We start from the raw sequence: 20,979 nt of genomic DNA, 5'->3' as shown, positions 1-20,979 counted from the left end.
CTGTGTGTGGGGCACCCAAGCTCATTTGTGAACGTCATCACCCAGAAGCACACAAATGTGGGACACTAATTATCTCCCTCTCCACATCCAACCCCTTCTCTTCAGTTCCTTCTTCTGTTTTTCTTTCAGCAAGGCTAACGCAATAGATGGACACCAGGTCATAGGTCATTTAAGCTGTTACAAATGTGCATTGCTGGCCACAAAATCCTTCTATACTTGTTCTATGAATGGGAGTAGATACTGCATTATACTTCCCTGACACAAGTGCAGTGTTTGTTCTGTTTTCCTGATATATTATTAGTATTTTGAATATATCCTCCTTAAGTGTACCTGAGATGTATTTCTGAATTTCTTTTGACAGAGCTGACTTTTTCAGACAACTTTTAATTTATTTAATACTCATTCAGAGTTTGATTTTACTAAAATACAATTGCTACTTAGTGTTTTACAGCCTTACTGGCATTTTAACATGTGTATTGTGCTAATTATCATACTATTCTCCCCAGCTTTGACTATACTCATCACGTCTGCTTTATTTCTAGTCACGATATCCACATTAGTCCTTTCCTGTACAGGAAGCAATCCTGTATTATTTTCATAATCATGATTCCTTCCTATGTTTTGCAGTAATATTTTCCTAGGAAATGTCTAGGCAATTGAACTCCTAACATGATCATTACATCAAGTTTGATACAGACTTTCTTCATCTGTAAAAACATTTTCTAATATGCTTTCTCATTGTCTTCTGAAGGTCTCTGGCTAGATCCAAGGACTAACATTTTCCATATCTCATTCTTCAGTTTACTTCAAATATTCCCTGTTGCGCCAGCCGAAATCCTAGTGACATTTATTTCTGTTTATTCAGTATTGTCCCTATGTGCAAACTGCTCCTTCTCTTATTACTTTTGTTTAACCTCACCCATGTGTAAACTTTATACATTGGTAATTTTATCTCCTAGTTGATAGCTTGATTTAACCAAGTCTTTGTCATTCCAATGTAATCATAATTTCCTCTCAACATATGTTTCTAATACAACAATCTTGTTACATATGTTTCTAGCATTTGTAAAACACATTTATCCTATTCTTTGTCCTTTCCATTCACTTTAAAAAAAGTAAGGAAAAGTTTCCACACTGTCTTTATTTACAGACTCAGAACCTCTTTATTTAACCATTACAGTCCTTACTTATTTTCCCTCTGTGAACTCTGGCTGTTGAGCCATAAAAGGAAATTAAGATTCTTTAAGTTACTATTTTCATGCTGTTTTGAAAGTATTTCTGCAAAGACAGTCCCTTTTGAGCTTAGTAGGTTGTTAAACCTACACTTTGGGTATAAGACCTTAAACTATTTCTTCTCTTCACTGAATATTTCTAACCCATATATCAGTTGTTAATCTACAAGATCAGTCCTTTTCCTTCTTGATTCAAAGGTTGCCCTGGAAAGACATTTATCTGGTAGATATGCATGATTTATTCTGTCCTTATTAAGCACTTACCCATGCTGTCAGTCCTATCTGGGTGCTAATATCTTTAGCCTGGACTAAAATTCTCTGGCTGGAAATTAGAATATTTGATTATTTGCCTGAGTTATGTATACCACAGGAACCTTTTTCATAAATCAGCTTCACTGCTCTCCCTTTCTGACAGAGCTAGGATGATACAGAGGGGTTTGGATGCTATTCAATCAAAGACCCATCTGATTTTGGAAATGGAAAAAAAAAATCACTTATCTAATGTTAATAGCAGAGAGCGTCTGTCTAGCTATCTTGCAGCTGCCCATGAAAAGTAAAGCCTGGGCTCAAAGGACTGGAATAATTACAAGCTGTCCCTGTTCTGGTTTGAACCAATCTAATCTTCCCTCCATCTGCTTCTGCCTAAACACAGGGCAGCACCTTATCTATCCAAATGGCTGATTAAATTATAGATTCACCACTTTTCCCAGCACAAGAAATGCAGAGTGCACCTCCCATTAAAAAATATACAAGTTTTCTAGTTAAATAAGGCCTGGTAGCAGCATTAGTAGCTATGATTCTGCTAGTTGAACTCCAATGATGATTGACCTGGTGTACAGGGGATGAAAAACTGGGATGCCTTTTCACTCTTCATGTCAGTAAGATACTTGCTTCTAAGCCTTCCACTAAGGAGGGAGGAAAAAAAAAATCAAAAGTATTCTATTACAGTAAAACTGCAGAATTTGGAGAGAGTGATGGAGGTAGTGTGTGTTTATTCAGTTTGGAATATGCTTTGAAGTCTGAGAATTGGGACCATATACTTTGAAGAGCTGTTAGGATTTACTGGGTAGTTTGTAATTCTGAGGATACCATGTGAACCAGGCAGTGTGGACACAGACCAAGGAATCTGGATATGAGTGTTCGGCACGTGAACTAACATGTGAAACACAAATAACATTGGTTCTTGTCTGTAGGAGATGGGCCTCTGATGAGTATAGATAGACAGATTTTGTATTATTTGGTGGGGAGCATGGGAAGGAGTGCATTGCTAGTCATTTCCAGAGTATCTGATAAATAGGATGGACTTTGCTAACTCTTGCATAATCTATTTGATAGCTGAAGAACTCCTTTCTGAGGTGAGATTTACCTTACTCAGAAATAAATGGAACTTAATTATTTGTGGGCTGAAATAAGAACAAATCAAGACAGAGAAGAAGCTATGTCCGCATCAGCAGATCAATGAAGAGAAAGTTTGTCACAATGTAGAGAGAGAAAGAAATATATCATAGAATGAGAGAGAAGGTAAGTAAAAATGCAAGTGAACAGATGCAAGTGAATGAACAAAACAACAATATGCAAAACGATGAGGCAGAAATGGGTTAAGAATACAGACAAAAAGGATCAGTAACAGAGAACAAAAATATGATTACACCAAGAAAACAATGTTCAAAAATGTATTTACTTAACTTAATACTTTAACTTGAATAGTAAATGGCATCAGTGCCAAAAATTACTTTACAACTCTTAGCTTAGCAGCACTAAAAGCATAATCATGTCAATTGCATATTTGCATGATTTTTCATGTTTCCATAGCTGAAAAGGATATTATCCATTATGTATCAGTACACATTTTAGCATCTGAGACAGATACTGTGACTTATCCATTAAACCTCTAGGACAACAGTCAGATGAATTTTACTTTATCTCATCAAAGCAGAGAACTGGAAGTAAGATGAAAATTTTTAGGGTGTGTTTATTTTTACTGTATCAGATGACTAACAACTGTATGCACAAAATGTTATATGCACCCTTTAAAACTTGATACAAGCTGATTATAAGGAGCCACATGATCTCATCTCACTCAAAAGCTAAGTGATTTTGAACGTGACATTATGATCACACATTTGGTCAAAATCCCCAGTCACCTCATTGAACTAAAAGGTACAGGAGGAGCTTAGCACCTGCTATGAGTTGTGTGTTATTAACAGGACCTAGCAAAGAATGTGCAAGAAGTGAATCAGGAATGAAGTGTTGCCATGAACCAGCCATGTCAATGACTATCTTTCTTGCTCTGTACTCAGCTTTTCAGAATAAACTAAAACAAATTAGGATGCCAATATGAGGTAAAAATTGACTTAAAGTATGATTGTATGGCTACATATTACTGTCAGTTACAGCTGCACCATTTTGCCTATGGGGAAAAGTTAGCTAGTAATGCCCTGACTTAATGATAACTCTCACACTCACTTTGGAACATACAATTGTTCTGCAAATACTGGTGTAGGCGTTTAGAACAAATGCAGCTTTTCTTAAAAGTTTAGTTAATATTCCATATAGGCTGCTTGCCATGATGACTAATGTAGTGCAACCTTGCTGTTCTGCATTACACATCATGAAAATGTACATCTGCACTCAATTTTTTTCTTTCCTTTGTTTCTAAAATGCTGAGTTCTGCTGAAAAAAATTGGATGGAAATCAAATACAAGAAGCTTAGCCAGCTTTAGTGAAACGATATCAGAGTTCTATTATCCCCTAATGAAACAAGTATCGAGGGCTGACTGATTTATGGGACAATTTTTTGCACCATTACCTAACTTGATTGTGTACAAATAGTTTTCTGTACTCACAATCATCATGTCCCTGCATTTCTTTTAGTATGTACATTTCAGAAGTTGATGTCTTTTTATACAGGACTGGAAGATCTGAAGGTTTTCAGCTGAGCAGTGTTGATGTCATGTGAAGCTGTTTATTGGACTTCCATACATTTTAACACTTTTCTCTAAGGATGACAGACAAATAGATTCCTTTTTCCTGCTATGATTAATATCTCTTTAGAGCAGAAGGGAACTTCAATGTCTAGTCTAAGTATGTTGTTGCACAGCTGTGATATGATAGCTTCTTTCACGCACAAAGGTGGTCTGTCTTCTTTTGAACAGATTGTGTGCTGTTCTACTCAAACATTTAGCCAGTCTCTATCATAAACACTGTAAACTGCAACTACAAGAAATTCTTGTGTTAAACAGCATTTCACCTGGCTCCTCCTGGTACCTTTACCTCTGGTTTTAGGCCTAGATCTGGAGAAATATTGATTTTCACAGCGATTCACAAAAATACATTTTTTTTCCCGTTAGTGAGCATTGTGTAATTCTGATTGTGGGATCATTACTTAGGTGTTGGATATTCAGAGTCGCATGCACTACTTCCATAACATTTATGTATGGGTCCTGATTCATATCCCTGAGTCTATATTTGTGCCAGAAACACTTGCCGATCTTTCTTTGCTGCCACCTCTGTCATGTTGTGTGCAGGTATGTGAGGAAAGTCATGGTCTTGCTCTTCACATAGAAGAAACCTGTGCTCAAGAGAGTCTGAGGAGCTGCAAACTCTTCATTGTTCAGACAACCATCATGCATTTTATTGGCATGTGACTTCAACGTCAGTACATGAAAAAACAATTCTCAGAGGTCAGAACCTGGGAATTTAGGCATTAGTTATCTCCATTTCCATAAGAAAAAAACCCAACTTAGAATACTCAAAGGTCTTAGTTCTGTTTTAGATTCATAGGAGATCTCATTTTCTTGGGAGTATAATCAGAACTTTCAACAAAGCATTTTGAGGAGAAATACTCCTATCTGCTCCTAAGCATGACTATGAAATTGTGCTCTCAAGAAATTATTTTCAAGCCATTTAATTGAGACATATCTTGTGATTTTGGTGAAGACTTCCTAATGCATCCAGGTGTTTGAAATAATGGATTTTCATGTATTTTTACATTTTGTCTATTCCAAACAACCAAATTTGGAAAAGAAACGCCCTATACTGGATGATTTTTTCTCTAGCGGGGCTAAGTGTAATTGAAATGATACTCCAGCACAATAACCATCGGGCTGTTTTCAGCCTCAGATCTTGTCTTTCTAAGTGAGAGAAGAAAATATTTAAATGTGGAGGATGGAGATGATGTTCACATAAATATTTAAATATAGTAGGTTAAATTAAATTTTTGTATAATTACACAGATATTACATTGGTTACATCTATAATTCAGAAATTGATCTGATAAGTACTAGTTTCTGTTGAGCTAAAACAGAATTATTCAGGGTTTGAAAATGCCAAAGTAAACATGATCTGCTTTGCATATTAGGGAACAGTGGAGTAGATATTTCTGCTCTGAAACCTTAAACCAGTTTAGATGCGGAAGAAAGTAGATCATAAGCATAGGAAGGCTGAAAACTAGGTGCAAATGAGAGAGTAAACCAGCACATCTGCCTATCCAGGCACGTCACTTTCATGGTGTTTCCCACTTGCCAGTTCCTTGGGACATAAGTGACACCGTGGGGGGAGCTGGTCTTCCTGCTTCTGGATGCCTGGGAAGTGTCTTCCTAGTTTTTGCAATTTATGAAGTCAATTCAGAGCCTTGCAGAAGTACATTTGTAGTATTTGCTGTTAAAACCTAAACATACAAACCATCAACTCTGACACAACCATGGGCAACAGATTCAGAGAAAGCAGTCTTGAGCGCTGTCTTGTCTCCACAGAGAGAAGTTGGAACCCTTGTATATTTTATTCCACAAGGACAGAAATACCTGAGTGTGTGTGCCACAAAACTTGGCGGCCAGGATCTCTTTCAACACCAGTTTAATGACTGAATTGGAATTTTTCAAAGAAAAAGAGCTCTTGCTGACACTTTTCCAGCTAGTAAAAGCCAAGAAAATCATGACTAGGTCTGCAGAGGTGGAAACCTCTCAGAGAACACACCTGGCAAAAGGGACAGCCTAGAAGATTTCCTTAGAGTGCTGTTTTGAAGAGTTTCCAGGGATAAGAATCTGCTATAAATTATTATCAGTGACTAAAACAGTTGCCAACTGAAAATAGTCCAGCCATTTCCAAGTGCATATTCCCATTGACTTGAAGGCAGGCCTCTCAGTTCCCCCAAAAAGGGCCATTAGTGCAGCTCTTATGCCAAATAAATCTGCTTCTGAACTGGACTCCTTCCTAATGTAGACCTCGTCAAAGGTACCAGGTCATGTATCAGACTGGCTCTGAAGTCTCTTAGCAGTATTTGCTAGACCTTGACAGTATCAGCATCAAGGCTAAAGTATTCAGCTAAGGCTTTAGAGTTGAAATATTAGTAGTTTGGTGTTATGAACCTGGTGACTTATCAGAAAATATTTTCCACATTTGAGTGAAAAAAAGGAAAGTAGGGCCTTGGAGTGGAATGGTATCTCAGGGCAAGGAATCAGATAAGAGCTAGAAAACAGTGCAGCTAACACAGAAATTTTGGAAAGATAATATGATTTTCAAGTGTTCATATATCACCAGAGATAGTCCCATTCTCTTCATAAAACAGAAATCCTGAGCAAGGTAGGAACATGTTTCAGCTTTAAGGATGAGAAGAGTAGAAACATCATGGTCTATAAACTAAGCCAGGCACCTTTGGAAAATCTGTGTAATAAAAATCACCATTATCAGTCCTGGAAGAAATAAAGGTCTTATAATAGGATCTCTGCATTGTTAGCATCAGCTTCTAAATAAGGATACAATTCCAGGGACTTAATGAGCGGATGCACTGTATATGGTCTTAGAAAACAAGCAGATGCAGAACTGACTGATCTCAAAATAATAAGTATTAATAAATGTGAGGAAGAGATTATTCAGTAGGAATTCTGAGGAGGTATGTTTAAAATATCTTTTTTTTTCCAAAACATAACAAGTTGAAGATCACAGAACTAAGGTTAAGAAGACGGTATCTAAAGATCCATTGATAATGCTTTTCGGGGGGGTTTGAAACCAGCAAAACATTTTGAAAGGACGACAGTGGTCTCAAAGCCAGATATCAGATATGAATAAATAGATTCATAGTGCCTAATAAGGGTTTACTGAAATACTAGTAAATGGGACCAAAATTATAAGACTCCGGATGTCTTTATTTTCTCTCATATACATATGGCTTTTAATTCCTCTCGGTTCTTCCACATTATATATTACTCTCTGCATGAGTAGGGCAAATCAGACAACAGATACTAAATAAAGGATTCATTTTGACCTTCAGGTTTTTCTGTAAGCTTTATTGTTCCTCTTTGTCTGCTGAGGAACCAGAAATAACCTTTCAAGCCATTTGAGATGAAATGGGGCTTCACGTGATATGACACTTACGTAGCAAGTGGATTCACTGATGTTCATGTCTGCAACTTATTACTTGTTTCTCAGAGTGCTTTCTCAGAGCAAAATGTTTGTTTTATCTGCTCAGTCCTAGCCTTTTCTCTTGAATCTATCAAACAGAATAATAGGGTAGGTAATTTTAGCTACTTTTCTTTCAAATCTATATATTACTTCAAAGGCATTCTTTAAAATCCATGATAACTTTTATTTTGACCAACAAAAAGGTGTTAAAAAACCCCCAAAATATAGCATTTTCTTGCAGCAACTCTTTTTTTCTTTGTCATTGAAGATTAATTAATGTAAATGCTATAATTAAATCCAGAATCAAATTGGCTCCCCATCGCCACAGTTCAATCTGTTGCATAGGTCACCTAGAGATGTTAAAGTTTGAGAAAGTACAACATAAACTGATTTTTTTTATGCTTTTATGGTCATCTCTTATATATATACTGAAGATTATCTACTTCACAGGTTTTTTTACTAGCTTCACACCTTTCAGTTGTGCTTAGTTTCAAAGAGCCTCTGCTGTTCCATCACAGATATTGAACCCATGCTTATTACTTTTTGTTCTTTCTTTCAGATTGCCAAACTCTTCTGGTTCTAGCATTTCAGTCCATCAAGACAAATTTCGATCCTTAGGTAAAATCACTTGTATTATAGAGATATGTATGAGATCGGTTTTACTCTGTTTAGAAGAATTCTTTTTCAGTTTTATCTTTCCTAACCAATTCTCCAGACAGGAGCTGTCTGGGGACAGTAAATATTCTTTGATTAATGTAGCCCTTTGATGCACTTTGACCTGTTTTTGGAGAATCTCAAGTCTCTGACATTGCTTATTAGACATTTAAAAATGTGCATGGCTCTGAAGCCACTCCCTCTGAATGCTACAGCCTGAGCAGTGGGCAGAGGAACATGCAAGGTCCCAAGTCAGTACTGTCAATTCCTAAAAAAAAAAACCAAAACTACAAAACACTTATGATTTTTAAGCTTGCATATTACTGGATTGTCTGTGCAGATATTTCTTCAGAAATTCCTTATCAGAACAAATATATGACTTTGTTGATCCTTAGTGAGTTGAACAGTGCTCCACCTTATTTCCTATAACCATTGTTATAGTCTTTCATATACTTAATAACTGAATTATTTTTCTGATGTGTTTTTCATCCATATATGGAAGATTGCAATAATTTTCTTTGCTTGCTCGCCATTACAACGATCATCTAATATCCAAGGATGTACATTCTATTATTCTAGTAAAAGATTGGTTTGGATTTTGTTAGCATGATGACAACTGCTGAAAAAACCACGCAAAGTGATTAATCACTAGCTGGACATGCTTGGCTACATTTATTTATTTTAATAATTTTCCCAGTGTATTGAGAATTCATGCATCAGATGTATACAAACACCTTTTTTTTCCAGTCAGCACTTCTTTCAGCTTGAAAGTGATCAGTTTACTGTTCTTTGCTACATGGCATATAACTCTGTTCCCAAATAATCTGCTCTCTCTAGCTGTTCTTTCATTGTTTTATTGTTTTTATTACTTCCCCCATTATTGCATCACATTTTTCATCTGTCTAATAATCCTGTGGGACAGACCCTGCTCACACTCCTGTTACACGCAGCCTGCAAATTAAAGATGCAAAAAGCAATTTCATTGAACATGGAATGCTCAGTATTGTGGTAGCTGGGAATTTACAAGTGACTGAGGCTTTGTTTGTTCACTTCAATTCACTTAATTAAACTAAAAAGAAGCAAAGAGTACGGGGAAACAAACTACAGGATGCAGCAGGGGGTAAAGATAAGAAGCAAGGCAAACCAAAGCAAAGCAAAACCCTGCTCAGAAGCAGCAATGTAGTTCCCAGAAATGCTGGCTGTGTTAGGTGTTTCTCTTCGCTCTGTCAGAAGTCGCAAATTCAGTCCCATGTAGCTGGAGAGCCCCCCTACTGATGTTAATAATGACAATTAACAATAATAGTCGCACAGGAGACTTTTCAAGATTAAATACAAAATTCAAGCCCACATATTAGCCCTTCAGGTATATGATGACTTATCTGTATACATAAAACCATGATTTGCTGACACGTACATTTATTTGTAACTATGTATGTTAAGGATACAAACACATTTGCACATGCTTGCCTTAAAAGGTTTTCAGAGTTCATGACATAACTTAGTCCACAAAAAGAATTAGTGTCAGGAAACACGAGGTATTTAACAGTGACGTTAGGGTCAAAACTCAGTAGATGAGAGTAGATGAGTAGATGACTTCAGTAGATGTGAATGGGTTGCTTTTCCAAAGCTCCAGCCAAGGGAGACCACTGCGTGGAAACTTGTGGATTAAAGGACATTTTATCCGACTAATTCAAAAGGGAATAGAAAATGCACATTATATATTTTGTTACTGAGTCTAGAACTGCAGCAGTGTTCTCATCAAAGAGAATATATGGAAAATCTTGGGTCTTCTTTTCTATAGACTTTGACAAGGAATTTGCAGGAACACTTTGGACCAGATATTGTGCACACTTGTAAGGGATTTATGGTTTAAAAAATCTCTGTGTTTAAGATTCTGTTTCTCCATACAGAGTGGGAGATTTTAATTTTGATGCAGGCATATATTCTAGATTGATTTAGTGTTCCAAAGAACAGTTCATAAACTTCTCTGCAAAGATTACAGGTGAATGGATGAAGCTATTTCCAAACGACCACATTATGCAAATGAAGCAACTGAAATGATATTTTTGTGTTCTGATGTGCATTTCTATCAGATCAGAAAGACAAAGTAGCGCATTTTCTCCATTCTGGATTGCACAGAAGTCCCAAATGTGTAATTTGGGAAGTAGTTAATTGACCACCTAAAGGACTGCTTAAAGAATTCTGCTGTCTGCCTGCCTACACATGTATTTTTTGTATGTTTAGGGAGGTACAGTGTCATTATAATAAGGTTCCCCTAAAGGAAGATCCCTTCACTGATGGCATCCATTTATTCCTGGGGTCTTCTTTTTTGAAGAGCATCTTAACATGAGACAAGTGTCCTTGCTTCCCAGTAACCGCCAAAGGGAATTGGATATTTTCTGTGAAGAGCTGGAGAGTGGAACCAGACTGATTCTGATGCACCTTTACTGAAAAGATAAAAAAACTGTGTGAATAGCTTGGATGTGCATGTTAATTCCTGATGTATGAATGTTAAGTAAAGATTTACTGGAAATTAAAATTTTGACTATAATATTTCCTTCTATCTACAAATGCAGCATTCATTTCCTGAATTATTTTCCTGGCTTGCAGGCAGGATACAGGTTTCTCCTCTGTTACTGGCAGCAGGCATTTGAAAATATCATGACAGCTCACTGATTTATAATATTAGAGTGAGTCACAGAGGCTACTGGACATCTCTCAGACCCTGATAGTGAAAGGGGAGGTTCATGACTTCTACTTTGAAAACTTTTTCCGACCTTTATTTTGTGACAAAATGAAGCTATGGCTCAGGAACTGCCTCAGACGGCTGTAATTAAAAAATTGAGCTCTTTTGCAGAAACTTCTAGGTTTTCAAAAATGGCACTGGCTTCCTACAGACCTGTCTGATTGGATGTCTCACTGGGATAGCAGGGTGGATGGTTCATAAAGGGCATCAGAACAGAGGACAGGTTTTGAGAATGCCGATGATGACTGCCAGAGTTTCAGGGACCCACACCTTCAGATGACAAGAAAAGGAACAAATAGATATCCATCAAAGTAAATAGAGACCTTCTTCCTGTCATGTACAAAAATAATATAGCTTTCTGAAAGAAGCAAGGACTGAAAAGTATCAGTAGAGTCATACCCAAATACCTCTCCTTAGCTGTATGCTTTTTCATACCCCTCCTCTTGATGCAGTTCGTGTTGTGGAGAGAAGGGCTTTGTAGGACTAAGAGAAGTTCTCTGACTGCCCCAGTAATAGTAGCCTGTGCTGCTCACAACCTCTACCTTAGCAGGGTGTTGTGATCAGAAAACAGCAAAGGAAAATGGAAATTTAGGCACAGGCTGAAAACAGGTCAACAGTTCAAATGCAACTTTGAAAGCTGGATAGAACTGTTACAGGCGTAACAATAAGAACACAGAAGAAGCAGGTAACTGAGAAAGCAATTGGACTATGGGTAAAGCATCCAATAGGGAAAGAAGTCAAAGGCTAAGAACCAGCCAAGATACAACCGTTGAACAAAAGCTAAGAGCATAGTATCTCCAAGTGATTTTTCTGCACACACTGGCTTAAAGGTGGTAGGGTATAATCTGCTTTATGACACTTGACTACTTGAGAATATCCTACCCAGCTTGGCCAGCTGCTCATCCAAAAGAATATACTGTGTTTTGAGTGTCTTCTTGTAGCCTAATGTGTACTTTTCAAGCAGTACATATAGCTGTGTGTAATGCATGTGGGTGTATCTGGGTATGTGCTTTCCTTACAGATTCTTTCCTCTAAATTTATTAGCACTTCTGAAAAAATCTTGCTACACATATATTTAATTTAGCTAGTTATGACTTTGGGTAAAACTAATGTACTTTGCAACTTCTTTAGTCTTTCCTATACTCATCTTTGGAAAAGTGTCATGTGGTCTATATTCAGCACTTTTCACAACAAAAAAAAAGACTTGCAGTAGGTCCATTATGGAATTAAAAACTACCTTTAAACATCCACTATATAATTAGCTGAATTCAGAGCAAAGATGTTGCCAGATATAATTGGAAAGCTGAAAATCACTTCTGACAGAAGTTGTCATTTTGAGAACTAGAGGAATTTTGCCACATAATGAAAAACATACCCCAAGTTTAGAGCAGTCTACTTTCCCACTAGTCCACTGATTTTGTCAGTCCATGTTGGAATGGTCAGGTCTGCCTGGGAGCTACTGACAAAATTCCCATTAGTATTACATGTACAGACCTTTAGATATAATTAATCTCCCTTTAGTCTACCCACTTTAATCGTGAGTATAAACTACTCTAAACTAGTTTTCCAGTTTCCCTCTTTATGAATCTCAGAGGCAGCTCAGCCTACTCTAAGGTACTTGCCTACATTGAGGGAGGTAGATGGTGGTACCAGAGTTCATAAGGACTCATACTAACTTTGAGTAAGCTGAAGCCAGATGAGGAGTATCCCATCAACACACAGAAGTATCAGTTATTTAAAGTGCTTAATTTGAACATCTTCTTTAACATTTATTCATCACCACTTTAGCATAGCTTCTGATTTTCTAGAGTGCCGTAGATATATTTACCAACAAAGAACTGATTTTGTATTGTTCAATCATTTAGCAAGCATGTTTTCTGAACGCTAACCAACTCAAGCACAACAATACGGGCCAACAAAGTCATTTCCTTGTCAGATTTTGCAGTAAAGCTGAGTTACTTTTTCAGTGCAGCTCTGTTATTGATATGATATTATGCATTTTATCATAATCCTCTAATAGAAATATAGTTTGGAAGCTCTTATGTTTTCTTTTTTCCAAATTGTTGTATGTTTTTATAGCAGCATTTTTTTAAAGATGCATATTAAACGTAACAATTCCTGTTTTACTCATGGGAAAGGTAAATTAAGGGCTTTAGCATTAATTCAATTCCTACAGTATTAAAGTGAATTTTAATCTGTGTCTGAGATATGGAAACACAAACACAAACCAGCAAATTACTAGTTTTTTCTTATATGCTAGAAGAAAAATACGTTCATCATGAAAAGTCTGACAGGCACATTTATGGATATCAGAAATAGTAACATTTTAATAAATATACCTTAGGATATATTATGCCTCTACAGATATTCCGGTAATGTCGTTACAAGAGTTTATGCTATGAGTATTGCAATGCAATCATATAATTAACGAGAGGAAGTGAAGAGACTGCTGATGAGCTGTCTCTGTTTCCAGGCTCTGCTTTCAGGTTGTGCATTTCTAAACTATATTTAACTCATTGGTCTCTACGGATTTTATACAAACTGTTCAGGCAGTCTGAATATGTGGTGGACTAATACAAGTCTAATGAAAAAAAATTGTTTTTGAAGGATGAAGGATTTTAGTCCTGCACTGAAACCTATAGGGACTGAAATCTGAGAGACAGATACCACTGCTAGACTGGAGGCTGTGGTTTCCTATTCTGTACACAAAGGTTTTTATCTTGTGCATGAGAGTCTGTGTTCAGCAGAAGTATAACTACCCTCAAGGAACAGCAGAAAGGATTTTTTCCCTCAGATGCTTAGGGTCCCTCATTAATCTTTTGATGATCAGCAAAATACTTCTCCCTCTCTTTCTTGGTTCCACATAGGCAGGCTGTCCTGCTTTGTGCCAGGTAGGACTGGTGAAGGAGTTGCTACATAAGCACCAGTGGAGCCCTGCGGTTTGTCCAGTTGAAGGTTAAACCTTCAGCAATGACCTGAGAATAGAGCTCTAAGACTCAGCTAGAAGACCTGCAATCAGGTAGGTAGTCTGGGAGGACAGAAGCAAAGGGGAGAGGACCTGCAGTGGTGCTCCCTCATATATTAATGTTTTTGAGGGGGAGGGTTCAGTTGTGACATTAAGGTCCAAGATGAGAAACTAAAGTGACTGAAGGATGTACTGGAACTTAGGAGAAAAACATATGAAAACATAACATGACTAGGCAAAGAAATCATTGATGTCTTGTGTCATCTGGGCCATGTGAAAAGGTAGGCAAACATGTCATTATTTTGATCAGGATTCAACAGCTCTGTTGTGAGAAAAGAGAAAAGAGTTAGCATCATAACCTTAAGGTACATGCTAGATGCTCGTTATTTAAATGCTCTGCTTTAAAACACCACATGGCCATCAGTACACAATTACATCTGTTAACTTGGAACCAAGTTGAGACAATGTCTGGTTTCTTTTAGAAGCACTACTGGCTGGGAACATTTCCTGCTTTTTACTGGATGCCCTTGGAAATAGATACTAAAATATTAGGCTGTAATAGCCTTGCTGGATATCTGGAATCCTGCAGATTGTATCTCTAGTTTTCCGAAACAGCCATTTTCACTTACCTAGGTTCGAACCGAGGACAGCAAAGCTTTATAGCAGCAGCAGCAGCAAATACAACATACCTTTCTCTCAAGTTCCAAGCACTGTTACACTGCTAATAGTTACAGCATTGGTGGTAAATAATTATCAGAAGTTAGTGAGAGTGAAAGTCGATGGTATCAATTTAAAGCGAACTGTTTTTCTGTAGTCTCTAAAAGCACTGCAATTAGTATATAGCTGATTTCTTAATGAAGAGTTTCAGAGCTGTAATTTATATAGTCATAAATTAAATTCTTATTTTATAGAAAAAAAAGAACTTTATATCCAGATGGAGAACTTTTTATCAATTGCCTTTTGGTTCCCATACTGCTTGCTGCCTGATTCAGCTGCTAAATCCATCATAGAGAACACAACAAAAAAAAATGTATGACTAAGAAAAAAAGTTCATATTTCTGCAGTGTATTGATTTAATTCTTTATCTTACTTTAGGCACACCTCAGGTGTTGCTCTCTTTGTTCACTGCTACACATTTTGATCAGTGATTTATCAGTACAAAAGGAGGTACAAATTCCTATTTTGTTGTACAGGATTGTGGAAAAGAAGGTGTCTTATTTGTCTGTTTTAACACAAAGATCCTTGTAGATCCTCCCTCAGCAAGCCCAGCTATAGCTTCTGTTGATAGTACTGGTTACATTTCAGCATTAATCATAGAATCATAGAATAACCAGGTTGGAAGAGACCCACCGGATCATCGAGTCCAACCATTCCTATCAAACACTAAACCATGCCCCTTAGCACCTCATCCACCTGTGCCTTAAACACCTCCAGGGAAGGTGAATCAACCACCTCCCTGGGCAGCCTGTTCCAGTGCCCAATGACCCTTTCTGTGAAGAATTTTTTCCTAATGTCCAGCCTGAACCTCCCCTGGCGGAGCTTGAGGCCATTCCCTCTTGTCCTGTCCCCCGTCACTTGGGAGAAGAGGCCAGCACCCTGCTCTCTACAACCTCCTTTCAGGTAGTTACAGAGAGCAATGAGGTCTCCCCTCAGCCTCCTCTTCTCCAAGCTAAACAACCCCAGCTCTCTCAGCCGCTCCTCATAAGACCTGCTCTCCAGCCCTTTCACCAGCTTTGTTGCTCTTCTCTGGACTCGCTCCAGAGCCTCAACATCCTTCTTGTGTTGAGGGGCCCAGAACTGAACACAGTATTTGAGGAGCCGTCTCACCAGTGCTGAGTACAGAGGGAGAATAACCTCCCTGGACGTGCTGGTCACCCCGTTTCTGATACAAGCCAAGATGCCATTGACCTTCTTGGGCACCTGGGCACACTGCTGGCTCATATTCAGTCGGCTGTCAACCAACACCCCCAGGTCCTTCTCCTCCAGGCAGCTTTCTAGACAGACTTCTCCTAGTCTGTAGCACTGCATAGGGTTGTTGTGCCCCAAGTGCAGGACCCGGCACTTGGCCTTGTTAAACCTCATCCCATTGGACTCTGCCCAGCAGTCCAGCCTGTTCAGATCCCTTTGCAGAGCCTCCCTACCCTCCAGCAGATCAACACTTCCACCCAGCTTAGTGTCGTCCCCAAACTTGCTAAGGGAGCACTCAATGCCTTCATCCAGGTCATTGATAAAGACTTTGAACAGGGCTGGACCGAGCACTGAGCCCTGGGGAACCCCACTTGTCACTGGCCTCCAGCTGGATTTCACGCCATTTCCCACCACTCTCTGGGCCCGGCCATCCAACCAGTTTTCCACCCAGGAGAGCGTGTGCCTGTCCAGGCCAGAGGCTGACAGTTTCTCAAGCAGAATGCTGTGAGAAATTGTGTCAAAGGCTTTACTGAAGTCCAGGAAGATACATCCACAGCCTTTCCCTCATCCAGCAGCCGAGTCGCTTTGTCATAGAAGCTTATTAGGTTAGTTTGGCGAGACCTGCCTTTTGTGAACCCATGTTGACTGGGCCTGATCACCTGGTTCTCTTGCATGTGCTTCATGATAGCACTCAAGATCACCTGCTCCATGACTTTCCCTGGCACTGAGGTCAGACTGACAGGCCTGTAGTTTCCTGGGTCCTCCCTGCGACCCTTCTTGTAGATGGGCACAACATCAGCCAGCCTCCAGTCCAGTGGAAACTACAAGAAAATTCCATCCAGCAAGCCAGTTAACACTGGAAATACACTAAAAGTATGTAAAAAGACTCACAGTCAATCACTTTCCATCAGCAAAGCTTCAAAGGTTAAGTTCCCATTTTCTTAACCTTTGAGTAGAGCAGCTACAGAGACAGAGGAGACCCTGCTCAGGAGCTCTCTTTTCTTTTTCCTGCTTCATTATATCAGTTGTACTAAGTGTGGGTTAAAACAGTCAGCCAAAATCTCCGGGCACAAAGGTGGTTAAAAAAGTGGTATGTGAAAATAGTTCGTGTGAAATCCGATATGTCTCTGCGGAGCTGACTATTCCCTGTCTTTATTTTCCACCCACTGGGACTCAGGTGTCCTTACTTGTATCAAGACCTCACAAGGATCTGCCCACACAGTTAGATATCTAATCACCTTTGAAAGTCTGACTATATATACTTATTTTACTCATAATATACTCTAGTTAGATCAGATCCTTGGAGGTTTAAGCAGAGAAGAGAGAGAAGCTGATTGCTAAATCAGAACACTTGGTACATATTCTTCCTTTTATTTCCTATAATGCATTATATGTTACCTGTGGTTGGGGTCTACCTGTCTCTTTTACTTGTTAACCAATACTGGCTCAGTACAGGCCAAGAAAACTCTTACTTTAAAGCTTAAGTTAAAAAAAAAATAAAACAAACAGGTTAAAAGAAATCCTCGAATTTTATAGCAAATGTTAAGACACAAATTTACAGATCTATAAAAATCATTGAGATGAACTCTTACACATAAACTGAAATTCTCTGGTCTTTTCCTTACCACTGTGAGTTTTCATTCTGAGGACTACAAATGCACAAGATTAAAAGCAATTTTCCACAATAAATATTAAACAACATTATCAACAAAAATGGATCACACGAGCAATATTTTGTCCTCGACAGTGATAACTTGGAAAGACACAGTTTCTACACTGCTGTTTACATGCAAAACTTGGGGGAGGCAGATAACCTCTTTCTTAGTGGGTTGTTAAAGGCATCCTTTGCAGGCCACTGGTGTGGAATTAATGAAATCATATTTGTGTAGTAATTAATTTCCTGTACTTCTGTAATAACAAAGAAAGGAAAGGAAGAGTCATCCTCCTCCCCACAGCTTATAACTGTGTTCCTGTGCCTAAAACAGAGTCTTGGAAGAATGGACTATTTGAGTTCTGTTCCCATGTATTTTGTAACATCCTTCATGACCTTGGAAAAATAATTTGATCTTTCTGTGCCTTAAATTCATTATTTACAAAGGAGAATTAATCACACTTCACCACTTCCAGACAAGTGTCATTAGGCCTAATTAGTTAATGTCTGTGAAGTACTTTGAGAGCAATCTTTTGACAGATGATATTCCAAGTGCAAAACATCACAGTAAAAATTTGTAGAGGCCTGTCTTAATGTTATTTCTTTAGCACAAACAAGGCTCTTGGCAATCTACAAATGCTAATCTGATGTATTAGACAAGGGTAAGTTAAAATTACATTTATTTGGGCTCTGATTCCGCTAGATACCCAATGGCATGCCTTAGTGTAAACACTAGGTACCTAAAGTGGTCTACGCATTGTTATGCATTTAATACTCTTAGAGCTGAAGACTTACTCATCATTAGTTTCCCTCACTTGAAATAATTTCTTGAGAACTTTCTGAAAGTATTGTTTTAATTGCTGGGGTCATCAGGAAAAGTGGTATAGAGTGATTAGAAAGAGACCAGTATTTGAAACTTCAGGTTGTATGCTTAAAAGATATGATCAGATTTATGCATAGGAGAGATAACTATGGCAGCATTTTGAAAAAAACAAATAATCAGAGAAGACATATTTGAAGGCTAGACTAATCAAGGCAGAGACCGCTGTAAGCTTTCATAGATTACTTGGACTATTACCTACACAGGAGTGTTAAGATTTTAATATTTCATAGAAATGAGTGATGAGATGTGGATGAAACTTGGAAGTGGTAGAGAAGAAAGAAGGAAGTTAGAGATGACCACTCATCTTAAAGATTTTAATGGCAAAGAGCATGATGGTTATAAAAAGAAATAGAAAATTTAAAGGACAAGACAGTAAAAAAACTCAGAGATAAATGATACAGCAACACATTCATCAAAAGTTTCGTTCAGAAAAACACACTTTTGCAAGTTTGTTGAAACCAGAAAAGGGTTTATGATGGAAAATAAAAATAGCAAGGCCAATTTTCAAATTCTTCAACAAACTACACTGAATAGGTATGAAGCAATTTGCTTCAAAAGCATATTGTAGGTTGAAACTACTTATGATAGTGGGCACCCATGCTGTTGGAAGCATGTTTGCTGGATGGGAAGGTTAGTGCATCTCTGCAGGTTGTTTCATGAGGTCATGATCTGCAACAATCTTTAGTCTTCTACATATATTATGTTAAAAATATTTTTCAATAAGAGCTGAATTATTTAAAACATCAGTAAAATCCAGCAAAAAGGAAGTTACATTTTCCTATTTCAACCTGTTTACTTAACATAATTATTTTATTTTTAAGCCTAATCTTTTAGTCAAATAAGTTAATTTCAGAGAATATCAGCAGTTATCTTTAATTTCTACATTAGGATTGTGAGAAATGTCATGTAGATACTTCCAGAAGACTTTTTTTCTGGGTTGTTTAGAAGGCAAGGAAGTACAAGGCTGAGATCTTAAAGTACAGGTTAGGTGCTACAGGATAGCTTCAGAAGTTACTGCTCTGCATCTTTTGTGTTGCTTGATGGGAAGACCTTGAGAGGCAAAGTGGATCACCCAACCTCATGCTCTGAATGTATACTTATTGTCCCTAAAGACTGACTGAACCAATGGGTTAGCAGTGGAATTAATGATCTAACTCAAACCAGACTCTGTGGCTTCACTTATCTTTTATGCAAGTAATTAGCCTGTGCAAGGAATGAACTTGTAGTATATCTCCTATAATGTCTGTTGAACTTGATTTTGGAAGAAGGTTAGTTTCTGCTTTGGGATTAAATCCAAGTTCAGACATGAAATTCTTCACTAAATAGCATTAAAGACTAGTGTAGAAGAAAACATCTTGTTTAAAATCTATCAGTAATGTGCATTAAAAAAAAAAGGAAAAAACAAAAACCAGGAAACAACAATAACTGTGTCACATTTAATTCCAATAAGAAGAAAAACCTCCAACTTCAAAGCTGATAGGATTTTCGTCATTGACTTCAGTGGAAGTTTGGAGAGGTACTACAGCTATCACTGACTTCTACAGGAATATAAGGAGCACACTGGAAAATATCCAGATTTTGCTGTTTACATCAGCTGTGTTGATGAAATCAAGCCATATTAGAAAGTACCAGTCCTAGCATGGTTTAAAATATTCTGAATGCATAATCATCATGGGAAACAAACAAACAAGAAAACACCCCCGCTTGTTTAAAACAACTCAGAGTTCATTCAGATACATGTAACTTCACATTTTTCATCTGGTACATTCAGTGAACTTCCCTCACACAGGCTATTTGGCCCTACTCAGGGTCCAATATTGTCCAAAATGCTAATGACACTTCATATTCAGAAAATTAGTAAAGGAATTCCTCCTACCCACTTATGTCTATTTTATAAAGATAAATAAGGTGATGCTAATAAAGTGAAGCAGAGACATTCCAAGGCTGCTCATTCCATGCAGCTGCCCAAAATTCCCTTTTGTCTTTAATGATTCACTCTAAGTACTCTTACTCATATCTATTTTCCTGAAAGCTGTTGGCAGATGCACCTTCTCTACTGAACACCCAGTTTTGGGTGGATACCTGCTTGAATTTTATAAATTGCATTTTTTTATACCTGTTTTGGACTTTACATATTTATTGAATGAAAGTACCACACGTGATTGGTGCTAAGGGAGCATCAGCTCCAAAATGTAGTTTGAAATGACGTTTACCATGTCAGTGTACATAACTTGCATATTAATACATATCTCTTCAACTATACACAGGGTGTCCGGTCTGATTTACATGATTGGGGGATCCAGACCTTCTCTTCAAAGTGATGTTTTTGCTAATTGCTGTCTTCTTGTAGACTGATATCATAGAAGGTTCTCACAGTCATTAGGACCTTCAGCAGATTTTAGGCTTGATCAAAGAGAACTGGAAGTCCTAACAGCCGTGGAATATAATATAAAATAACCATAAACTCCTCCGATCCATGTTAGTATCCTAGGTCTCAATTTAAATTTTATGGCAACTTTTATTGACTTCTTGCTAGTCAGA

General features: G+C 37.8%; 1 protein-coding gene across 1 annotated transcript in view; it reads right to left on the bottom strand.

Annotated features, from left to right (window-relative positions):
• The window catches only part of LOC138719252 (Y+L amino acid transporter 2-like), a 134,657-nt gene extending 118,035 nt beyond the window's left edge, over positions 1–16,622 (bottom strand). Inside the window, exon 1 of the mRNA XM_069854342.1 lies at positions 16,606–16,622. The gene's annotated coding sequence lies outside the window, so the exon portion shown is untranslated. The remainder of the gene's footprint in view (positions 1–16,605) is intronic.
• Positions 16,623–20,979: the final 4,357 nt, after the last annotated feature.

This window comes from Phaenicophaeus curvirostris, chromosome 3, assembly GCF_032191515.1.
Source record: "Phaenicophaeus curvirostris isolate KB17595 chromosome 3, BPBGC_Pcur_1.0, whole genome shotgun sequence".
Classification (NCBI taxonomy): Eukaryota; Metazoa; Chordata; class Aves; order Cuculiformes; family Cuculidae; genus Phaenicophaeus; species Phaenicophaeus curvirostris.
The sequence above is the reverse complement of the archived record's forward strand: the minus strand, read 5'-3'. Positions and strand labels throughout refer to the sequence as shown.